This window comes from Anopheles ziemanni (assembly GCF_943734765.1).
Source record: "Anopheles ziemanni chromosome X unlocalized genomic scaffold, idAnoZiCoDA_A2_x.2 X_unloc_7, whole genome shotgun sequence".
In the NCBI taxonomy this organism is placed as follows: domain Eukaryota; kingdom Metazoa; phylum Arthropoda; class Insecta; order Diptera; family Culicidae; genus Anopheles; species Anopheles ziemanni.
Window position 1 is genome coordinate 481,422 of NW_026689839.1, and position 11,865 is coordinate 493,286.

An 11,865-nucleotide genomic window follows, 5' to 3' on the forward strand; every position below is an offset into this window, starting at 1 on the left:
GTTATTAAGTGCACAAGTGGTAAAGTTGCACCAAAGTCCATGTTACCCGAAGTGGTACATGAACACCCAATATTCGACCAAAACACAAGTTTAGAGACGAGCTAGCGAGCTACATTGTTCAGACCGTCAGTAGCCCGCATCAAGACACGCATTTAATTATACGGGGCCTAGCCGCTAGCTCGACTCGAAGTCGGTCATATGGTTGGTTGATGGTTTGGACCGACCATGTGGTGTACCAAGGTGAGGTACCTTTCATGAATTATAACTCTGGCTGTATGGCACTGAGCGACAAGCTAAGGTGTGATTTGGAATAGTCATGAGTGGGACTATTTAGGAAAAATGCGAACAAAAAATCACAAAGTCCTTGGGTGAAGCTATTAGCGAAACATAGAGCAAATTGGTACCAAAAACTATGGAAATGGGACTTGAGTCAAAAATAACCGCAAGTTGGAGAAGAGATAGCAAGCTTGCGTAGAACAATTATATTTGGTGCATGGTATCACCAACAAAAAAGTATATGGGGCCAAGGTGCTGGCTGGCCTCCAAAGTGGAGATATGGGCGATCCAAAGTTTGTACCCAAGTACGAACAAGTATGGAAAAAACAGGGTAAGGTACCAAGTACCATTAATAACTTCGGCTGTAGATGGCCGAGCGAGGCAAACGGCTCACCGTTGGAAAGGTCTTGGGGAGACCTATCTACCCTGAAAGTTTCATGAGGCTGAGTTGAAATACCACGGAGATATTAGGTGATGATGGTCCAATTCGGGGACCAAGTCGCAGGAAATGGCACTTGACCAAAATCACCCTTGGAAGGTGAATACCGGCTTACCGGTAAGAGATAGCGACTTGGCGTAGAATATTCATAAGTTGGGCGTGTAGAGACGCAACTTTTATTATATCGGGCCAACCCGGTCAGGGTGCTCCAAGTCGGTCGTTTGGTCGGTTTATGGTTTGGGCCGACCACGTGGTGTACCAAGTTGAGGTACCTTTCATGAATTATAACTCGGTCAGTTTGCCACCGAGCGACAAGTTCCGGTGTGATTTAGAATTGTCTTGAGTGGGACTATCTAGGAAAAATACGAATAGAAAATCAGCATGTCCATGGCCGAAGCTATTAGTGAAACATATAGCAAAATGGGTCCAAAAACGAATGAAATGGGAATTGGACCAAGAATAACGGCAAGTTGGAGAAGAGATAGCAAGTTGGCGTAGAACAATTATATTTGGTGCATGGCATGACCAACAAAAAAGTATCTGGGGCCAAGGTGCTGGCTGGCCTCCAAAGTGGAGATATGGGCGATCCAAAGTTTGTACCCAAGTACGAACAAGTATGGAAAAAACAGGGTAAGGTACCAAGTACCATTAATAACTTCGGCTGTAGATGGCCGAGCGAGGCAAACGGCTCACCGTTGGAAAGGTCTTGGGGAGACCTATCTACCCTGAAAGTTTCATGAGGCTGAGTTGAAAGACCACGGAGATATTAGGTGATGATGGTCCAATTCGGGGACCAAGTCGCAGGAAATGGCACTTGACCAAAATCACCCTTGGAAGGTGAATACCGGCTTACCGGTAAGAGATAGCGACTTGGCGTAGAATATTCATAAGTTGGGCGTGTAGAGACGCAACTTTCATTATATGGGGGCAACCCGGTCGAGGTGCTCCAAGTCGGTCGTTTGGTCGGTTTATGGTTTGGGCCGACCACGTGGTGTACCAAGTTGAGGTACCTTTCATGAATTATAACTCGGTCAGTTTGCCACCGAGCGACAAGTTCCGGTGTGATTTAGAATTGTCTTGAGTGGGACTATCTAGGAAAAATACAAATAGAAAATCAGCATGTCCATGGCCGAAGCTATTAGTGAAACATATAGCAAAATGGGTCCAAAAACGAATGAAATGGGAATTGGACCAAGAATAACGGCAAGTTGGAGAAGAGATAGCAAGTTGGCGTAGAACAATTATATTTGGTGCATGGCATGACCAACAAAAAAGTATATGGGGCCAAGGTGCTGGCTGGCCTCCAAAGTGGAGATATGGGCGATCCAAAGTTTGTACCCAAGTACGAACAAGTATGGAAAAAACAGGGTAAGGTACCAAGTACCATTAATAACTTCGGCTGTAGATGGCCGAGCGAGGCAAACGGCTCACCGTTGGAAAGGTCTTGGGGAGACCTATCTACCCTGAAAGTTTCATGAGGCTGAGTTGAAAGACCACGGAGATATTAGGTGATGATGGTCCAATTCGGGGACCAAGTCGCAGGAAATGGCACTTGACCAAAATCACCCTTGGAAGGTGAATACCGGCTTACCGGTAAGAGATAGCGACTTGGCGTAGAATATTCATAAGTTGGGCGTGTAGAGACGCAACTTTCATTATATGGGGGCAACCCGGTCAGGGTGCTCCAAGTCGGTCGTTTGGTCGGTATATGGTTTGGGCCGACCACATGGTGTACCAAGTTGAGGTATCTTTCATGAATTATAACTCGGTCAGTTTGCCACCGAGCGACAAGTTGCGGTGTGTTTTGGAATGGTCTTGAGTGGGACTATCAAGCAAAAATACAAACAGAATATCAGCTTGTCCATGGCCGAAGCTATTAGTGAAACATATAGCAAAATGGGTCCGAAAACGAATGAAATGGGAATTGGACCAATAATAACGGCAAGTTAGAGAAGAGATAGCAAGTTGGCGTAGAACAATTATATTTAGTGCATGGTATGACCAAGAAAAAAGTATATGGGGCAAAGGTGCTGGCTGGCCTCCAAAGTGGAGATATGGGCGATACAAAGTTTGTACCCAAGTATGGCAAAAACTGGTAGAGGTACCTTTCATGAATTACTGCTCAGGCTGTATGGCACTTAGCGGGACGCTTGGCTCTGGTATGGAATAGTCTTGAGTGGGACTATCAAGGAAAAATACGAACAAAAAATCACCATGTCCACGGACGAAGGTATTAGCGAAACTTAGAGCGAAATTGCGACCAAGTCGCTGGAAATGGCCCTTGGACCAAGTATACCGTCAAGGCGGTACGAGATAGCGAGTTGACGTAGAACATTTATAAGTTTGCCTACAAGAGACAAAAGTTTAGTTATATGGGGCCAACCCGCTCAGGGTTGTCCAAGTCGGTCATATGGCTGATCGAAATTTTCGACCAAGTACTGAGAAAACAGGGTAAGGTACCGTGTACCTCGAATAACTTCGGCTGTAGATGTCCGAGCGAGGCGAACGGCATAGCGTTGGAAAGGTCTTGAGGTGCTCTAGGCACCCTGAAAGTATGAGAAAGCTATCTGGAAAACTTGTGGAGATATTAGAGAAACATAGGGCCCAAAAGATACCAAGTCGCAGGAAATGGGCCCTCCATGAACACCCTAAAATCCCAATTACGGCTAAGTTGCAGGCCAGCTAGCGAAGTGAAATGTTCTAGGCATAACTAGAACACGTTAAGGCGCAACTTTTTGAATAAGAACTTTTTTCGATATCTGGTCCCCAAAGGGGGGATATGGGCGATCCAAGGATTTTTCCAAGTTTCGGTACTTTTTACGGTATCGCTCATAGCTCCGGCTGTAAGCAAGCAAATGACAATCTAAGACATGATTTGGAAAGGTATTGAGCAGTACTAACTTACGTTAGAACACAGCGAAGCGCTATCGGTTCATGGCAAGGCCGATATAAACAGTCAAAGATGAAAAATGTTGATAAAATGAACAAAAATTACCTTGGTACGCGAATAGCGGCCAGGGATGAAGAGGTACGAAGTTGATGTAGAACAATTATAATTAGGGCTTGGTACGCTCTAAAAGTTTGCCGAAGACCGCAAAGCGCTCAGACCCATAGAAAGTGGCCATTTGGGCCGAACAGTGCGTGCAAAGAGGTGAAAAAGCAAAAATTGCCCTTTGTGGGGCGATTTGCGGGGGGAAGGAGGGGTCGGAGGGGTAAATGTCTCATGGCCAAAAAGTCTTATCTCATCAAGATCTAAAACATTGCCGAAGACCGCAAAGCGCTAGCTCGCAATCGAAAAATCGAGAATTTGAAAATTTTCTAAGTCTTGGGCTCCCTAAGGAAAAGTTTCAAAAATCACGTTTGTCCCCTATTTTGAAGGGGAAGGAGTCGGTTCCGGGGCATGGTGTCTTCGGCAAAAAGTCTTATCTTTTTGCGTACTTTCGACTAGTTCAATAAAAATTTTTGACCCAAAATTTGTTCGGCGGACCCCTAGGTCGAAAAACCCGAAAAAAGTCGAAAAAAGTCGAAAATGTCGAAAAATGAGAAAACCTCATATTCGGACTCTACACGAGCCCCAGATATTGAAAAGTGAAATCCGCGGTCGATTTGGAACAAAAAATTTACCTAGGCAAAGTTGTATGGAGGTAGGGACCCCTGAGAAAAAAGTTTGGTCCCGAGGCTCCTTGGACCACCAAGTCCCTAGGTCGGACCAAAATCGGAAAAAATCCGACCAAAGTCGAAAGTGTCGAAAATTTTAAAAAACCCCTTTTGGGGCCCTATGGCCTCCCTAGATAATGAAAAGTGAGGTCCGCGGCCGATCCGGAAGAAAAACTTGACCTAGGCAAACTTGTATGACGGTGGGGACCCAAAAAAATTTCGATGAGTGTAGTTTAGACAGGCCGGAAAATGTATCGGTGGTCCGTATCAAGGGACGTCTTTTAGTTCCATGGGGTGGTGGTCGTCGAACAAAGTCGCCTAGGTCGACCACCAGAAAGACCAGTCGTGTTGTAATGGATGTTTTGGCCACTTTGCTAGGGAAACCTAGTAGGTCGAAGCAAATTTGGGGTTCGAGATGAGTTGGTGAAAGTTGGTCCAACCTAGGTGTGCTTGGTGGAGGTTGACCATGAAAGTAGAGCATGATGGGAATGACCATAACTTTGGTTCTAGATGTCGGATCGGTACACTTTTGGCAGTTTTGGAAAGGTGAAGGCCTGCTCTAGCTATGTATCCTACCAAGCTGAGCGCCTACTAGTGACCCGGAGGAGGTATTAGGGGTCAAAGGCAAAAAGGGGTACCCTAAAGTGCATGTGACCAAGAAAATGGGAAAAACGGTATCGCCTATAGCTCAGGCTGTATGGCTCGGATCGGAAAGCTTGGATATGCGTTGGAAAGGTCTTGACGAGCGCTAGCTATGTGTCCTACCAAGCGAAGCGCTAGGTGTTGAGCAAGTCGGTCATATTAGAGGGCAAAGGTGAAAAATGGTGGTTTAGAGGCGAAAATTCACCTTATGATCGAAAATAGCGGGCGAACGATAAGAGCTACGAACACGGCGTAGAACAATCATAAGTACGTTACCACAAGACCTAACTTTGGCCAATATAAAGCGAGAAGATCGGAGTTACCCATCAGGGTGATATGGCTGGTTCAAAGTTGGACCAAAACGAGACTTGAGAAATGGGTTGAAACACGGTATCGCGAATAACTCAGGCTGTATGGAACGGATCGACAAGCTAAGATCAGTGTTGGAAAGGTCGAACCGAGCGCTAACTATAATCTCAAACAACCGAAGCGCTAAGTGTTGAGCAAAACTGAGTTATTAAGCGACAAAGTGGAAAAATAATACCAAAATGGCCAAAAATCACACAAGACCAAGAATACCGAGCAGGCGGTAAGAGATAGCGGGTTGACGTAGAATACTTATAAGTTTGCCTCTACGAGACCTAAAAGTCGTCCATAGACAGCGAGAAGATCGGACCACTCTGGAAGGGTGATACGAGTGGTCAAAAATTGGCAAAAATGAAACATGGCTAAAATGGATTTGACTTGTGCACCGTATAGCTCCGGCTGTATGGCATGGATTGTTAAGCTTATAAGTGTTTTGGAAAGGTAACACCCAGCGCTAGATACGACTAGAAGAAAGCAAAGCGCTAACTAGCATGATTTGGAAGTTATTAAACGACAAAGTCGAAAAATGTTACCAAAATTGAAACTCGAGTACATTGGGCCAAAAAGTAAAAGTTGTGAAATTTGGACTTACGAGTAAAATACCGAGCAGGCGGTAAGAGATAGAGACTTGGTGTAGAACAATTATATGTTGGGCATGTTATAACCTATATTTGGCCCGAACATAGTGACGAGATCGGTGGTACCCAAAAGGGTGGTACAGGTGTTAGATGGTTTTCCCAGAGCATAAGCTCCACATGATATGGAAAACGGGAAACATCATAACTTCGGCTGTATGGCATGGAATGGAACGAACAAGGTATCGATGGAAAGAGAAAAGGTAGCGCTAACTATAATTCCTACCAAGCAAAGCGCTAGCATGTGACCGTTCGGGTGTTATTGTGAGTCAAAGTCAGAAATTGTTACCACGAGAGGCGAAAATCCCACTAAGTCCAAAAATACCGGGCTGGCGGTAAGAGATACGGCTTGGCCGTAGAACATTTATATGTTGGCCAAGACAAGACCTAAGTTTCGTCCATAGACGACAAGAAGATCGAAGATACCTGAAGGTGAGATATGGGCGTCCCAAAGTGGGCCTTTGAAAAAGTGACAAACTTCCCTTATAACAGCATACACCAAATATCTCTGGCTCTATGGCACCGAATAAGAAGTTGAGCTCAGCGATAGAAAGGTGATAGTCAGCGCTAAATATCATACGAACAGAGTGAAGCGCTAAAGGGAAAGGATCTTGGTGATATAAGGTGACAAAGTCGAGAAAAGTTGCCTCAAAATCATGAAAAATGTGAAAAAATGGCTAAGTCCCGGGTGCCTTAAGGGCAGGTTAATCGAATGTACCGAGCTGGCGGTACGAGATAGAGACTTGGTGTAGAACAATTATATGTTTGGCATGGCAAGACCTACATTCGGTCAATACAAAGTGAGAAGATCAAAGATACCCGCAAGGGTGATATTGGTGTCCAAAGGAAAAAAGCACTAAGTCAAGAAGTCAGTATGCGATGAAACACGGACCAAGAGTACCAAGCAATTGGTGCAAGTTAGAGCCTTAATGGTTCAAGATAGAGACTTGGTGTAGAACAATTATAAGTTTGGCATAGCAAGACCTACATTTGGTCAATACATGTTGCGAAGATCAAAGATACCCGTAAGGGTGATATTGGTGTCCAAAGGTAAAAAACACTAAGTCTTGGGAAACTTATATGAAGAAAAAGGACCCTGATGGGTCATATGGAATTGATCGAAAAATCGGCTAAGTCCCAAAATGGGGATGTCAGAACTACACTCATGTGTTACCACACCAAGCAAGGCAAACTTATATGAAGAAAAAGGACCCTGATGGGTCATATGGAATTGATCGAAAAATCGGCTAAGTCCCAAAATGGGGATGTCAGAACTACACTCATGTGTTACCACACCAAGCAAGGCAAACTTATATGAAGAAAAAGGACCCTGATGGGTCATATGGAATTGATCGAAAAATCGGCTAAGTCCCAAAATGGGGATGTCAGAACTACACTCATGTGTTACCACACCAAGCAAGGCAAACTTATATGAAGCAAAGGACCCTGATGGGTCATATGGTATTTTACGAAAAATCGGCTAAGTCCCAAAATGGGGATGTCAGAACTACACTCATGTGTTACCACACCAAGCAAGGCAAACTTATATGAAGCAAAGGACCCTGATGGGTCATATGGTATTTTACGAAAAATCGGCTAAGTCCCAAAATGGGGATGTCAGAACTACACTCAAATGTTACCACACCAAGCAAGGCAAACTTATATGAAGCAAAGGACCCTGATGGGTCATATGGTATTTTACGAAAAATCGGCTAAGTCCCAAAATGGGGATGTCAGAACTACACTCATGTGTTACCACACCAAGCAAGGCAAACTTATATGAAGCAAAGGACCCTGATGGGTCATATGGTATTTTACGAAAAATCGGCTAAGTCCCAAAATGGGGATGTCAGAACTACACTCATGTGTTACCACACCATGCAAGGCAAACTTATATGAAGCAAAGGACCCTGATGGGTCATATGGTATTTTACGAAAAATCGGCTAAGTCCCAAAATGGGGATGTCAGAACTACACTCAAATGTTACCACACCAAGCAAGGCAAACTTATATGAAGCAAAGGACCCTGATGGGTCATATGGTATTGATCGAAAAATCGGCTAAGTCCCAAAATGATGATGTCAGAACTACACTCAAATGTTACCACACCAAGCAAGGCAAACTTATATGAAGCAAAGGACCCTGATGGGTCATATGGTATTTTACGAAAAATCGGCTAAGTCCCAAAATGGTGATGTCAGAACTACACTCAAATGTTACCACACCAAGCAAGGCAAACTTATATGAAGGCAAGGACCCTGATGGGTCATATGGTATTTTACGAAAAATCGGCTAAGTCCCAAAATGGTGATGTCAGAACTACACTAAAATGTTACCACACCAAGCAAGGCAAACTTATATGAAGGCAAGGACCCTGATGGGTCATATGGTATGGATCGAAAAATCGGCTAAGTCCCAAAATGGGGATGTCTGAACTACACTCAAATGTTACCACATCAAGCAAGGCAAACTTATATGAAGGCAAGGACCCTGATGGGTCATATGGTATTTTACGAAAAATCGGCTAAGTCCCAAAATGGTGATGTCAGAACTACACTAAAATGTTACCACACCAAGCAAGGCAAAGTACCTAGGTGAACCCTAGGAAGAAACACGGACCAAGTCAGATGGCCTAAGTCAAGAGTGCAAGTGACCTAGGCAAAGTTGTATGACGGTGAGGACCCTGAAAAATCTGGTTAGTGTAGTTTAGACAGGGTAGGTTTTTGGGTCGGCCGAACCCCCTTATTTTGGGTTTTGGCCTCATCAAGAAGCTACACCTAGGCAAACTGCCTAGGGTGAAAGTGCGAAGACCAATCGAATAGTAAGACAAGTTTTGACCGATCGCCCTAGGCAAGCTTGTATGAAGAAAGGGACCCTAAGGGTCATATGGAAATACATGAAAAATCGGCTAAGTCCCAAAATTGGGATGTCAGAACTACACTAAAAAGTTACCACATCAAGCAAGGCAAACTACCTAGGTGAACCCTAGCAAGAAACACGGACCAAGTCAGATGGCCTAAGTCAAGAGTGCAAGTGACCTAGGCAAAGTTGTATGACGGTGAGGACCCTGAAAAATCTGGTAAGTGTAGTTTAGACAGGGGAGGTTTTTGGGTCGGCTGAACCTCCTTATTTTGGGTTTTGACCTCCTCAAGAAGCTACACCTAGGCAAACTGCCTAGGGTGAAAGTGCGAAGACCAATCGAATAGTAAGACAAGTTTTGACCGATCGCCCTAGGCAAGCTTGTATGAAGAAAGGGACCCTATGGGTCATATGGAAATACATGAAAAATCGGCTAAGTCCCAAAATTGGGATGTCTGAACTACACTAAAAAGTTACCACATCAAGCAAGGCAAAGTACCTAGGTGAACCCTAGCAAGAAACACGGACCAAGTCAGATGGCCTAAGTCAAGAGAACAAGTGACCTAGGCAAAGTTGTATGACGGTGAGGACCCTGAAAAATCTGGTTAGTGTAGTTTAGACAGGGGAGGTTTTTGGGTCGGCTGAACCTCCTTATTTTGGGTTTTGACCTCCTCAAGAAGCTACACCTAGGCAAACTGCCTAGGGTGAAAGTGCGAAGACCAATCGAATAGTAAGACAAGTTTTGACCGATCGCCCTAGGCAAGCTTGTATGAAGAAAGGGACCCTATGGGTCATATGGAAATACATGAAAAATCGGCTAAGTCCCAAAATTGGGATGTCTGAACTACACTAAAAAGTTACCACAGCAAGCAAGGCAAAGTACCTAGGTGAACCCTAGGAAGAAACACGGACCAAGTCAGATGGCCTAAGTCAAGAGTACAAGTGACCTAGGCAAAGTTGTATGGCGCTGAGGACCCTGAAAAATCGGGTTAGTGTAGTTCAGACAGGGGAGGTTTCTGGGTCGGCTGAACCTCCTTATTTCGGGTTTTGGCCTCCTCAAGAAGACAGACCTAGGCAAACTGCCTAGGGTGAAAGTGCGAAGACCAATCGAATAGTAAGACAAGTTTTGACCGATCGCCCTAGGCAAGCTTGTATGAAGAAAGGGACCCTATGGGTCATATGGAAATACATGAAAAATCGGCTAAGTCCCAAAATTGGGATGTCTGAACTACACTAAAAAGTTACCACATCAAGCAAGGCAAAGTACCTAGGTGAACCCTAGGAAGAAACACGGACCAAGTCAGATGGCCTAAGTCAAGAGTACAAGTGACCTAGGCAAAGTTGTATGGCGCTGAGGACCCTGAAAAATCGGGTTAGTGTAGTTCAGACAGGGGAGGTTTCTGGGTCGGCTGAACCTCCTTATTTCGGGTTTTGGCCTCCTCAAGAAGACAGACCTAGGCAAACTGCCTAGGGTGAAAGTGCGAAGACCAATCGAATAGTAAGACAAGTTTTGACCGATCGCCCTAGGCAAGCTTGTATGAAGAAAGGGACCCTATGGGTCATATGGAAATACATGAAAAATCGGCTAAGTCCCAAAATTGGGATGTCTGAACTACACTAAAAAGTTACCACATCAAGCAAGGCAAAGTACCTAGGTGAACCCTAGGAAGAAACACGGACCAAGTCAGATGGCCTAAGTCAAGAGTACAAGTGACCTAGGCAAAGTTGTATGGCGCTGAGGACCCTGAAAAATCGGGTTAGTGTAGTTCAGACAGGGGAGGTTTCTGGGTCGGCTGAACCTCCTTATTTCGGGTTTTGGCCTCCTCAAGAAGACAGACCTAGGCAAAGTGCCTAGGGTGAAAGTGCGAAGACCAATCGAATAGTAAGACAAGTTTTGACCGATCGCCCTAGGCAAGCTTGTATGAAGAAAGGGACCCTATGGGTCATATGGAAATACATGAAAAATCGGCTAAGTCCCAAAATTGGGATGTCTGAACTACACTAAAAAGTTACCACATCAAGCAAGGCAAAGTACCTAGGTGAACCCTAGGAAGAAACACGGACCAAGTCAGATGGCCTAAGTCAAGAGTACAAGTGACCTAGGCAAAGTTGTATGGCGCTGAGGACCCTGAAAAATCGGGTTAGTGTAGTTCAGACAGGGGAGGTTTCAGGGTCGGCTGGACCTCCTTATTTCGGGTTTTGGCCTCCTCAAGAAGACAGACCTAGGCGAATTGCCTAGGGTGAAACTGCGAAGACCAATCGAATAGTAAGACAAGTTTTGACCGATCGCCCTAGGCAAGCTTGTATGAAGAAAGGGACCCTTAGGGTCATATGGAAATTCATGAAAAATCGGCTAAGTCCCAAAATTGGGATGTCAGAACTACACTAAAAAGTTACCACATCAAGCAAGGCAAAGTACCTAGGTGAACCCTAGGAAGAAACACGGACCAAGTCAGATGGCCTAAGTCAAGAGTACAAGTGACCTAGGCAAAGTTGTATGGCGCTGAGGACCCTGAAAAATCGGGTTAGTGTAGTTAAGACAGGGGAGGTTTCAGGGTCGGCCAGACCTCCTTATTTCGGGTTTTGGCCTCCTCAAGAAGACAGACCTAGGCGAATTGCCTAGGGTGAAACTGCGAAGACCAATCGAATAGTAAGACAAGTTTTGACCGATCGCCCTAGGCAAGCTTGTATGAAGAAAGGGACCCTATGGGTCATGTGGAAATATACGAAAAATCGGCTAAGTCCCAAAATTGGGATGTCAGAACTACACTATAAAGTTACCACATTAGCAAGGCAGACTTGTATGAAGAACGGGACCCTGGTGAAAGTAGCAAATATCCCAAACCGAACATGAATATTATACACACAAGAGTACGAACATAAAGGAACACGGACCAAGCGTACCGAGAGAATCGGTACTATAGAGCCCTCGTGGTTCTACACAAAGACTTTATGTTCGGGGTTCACACCCCAAATCGAACGTGGAATTTA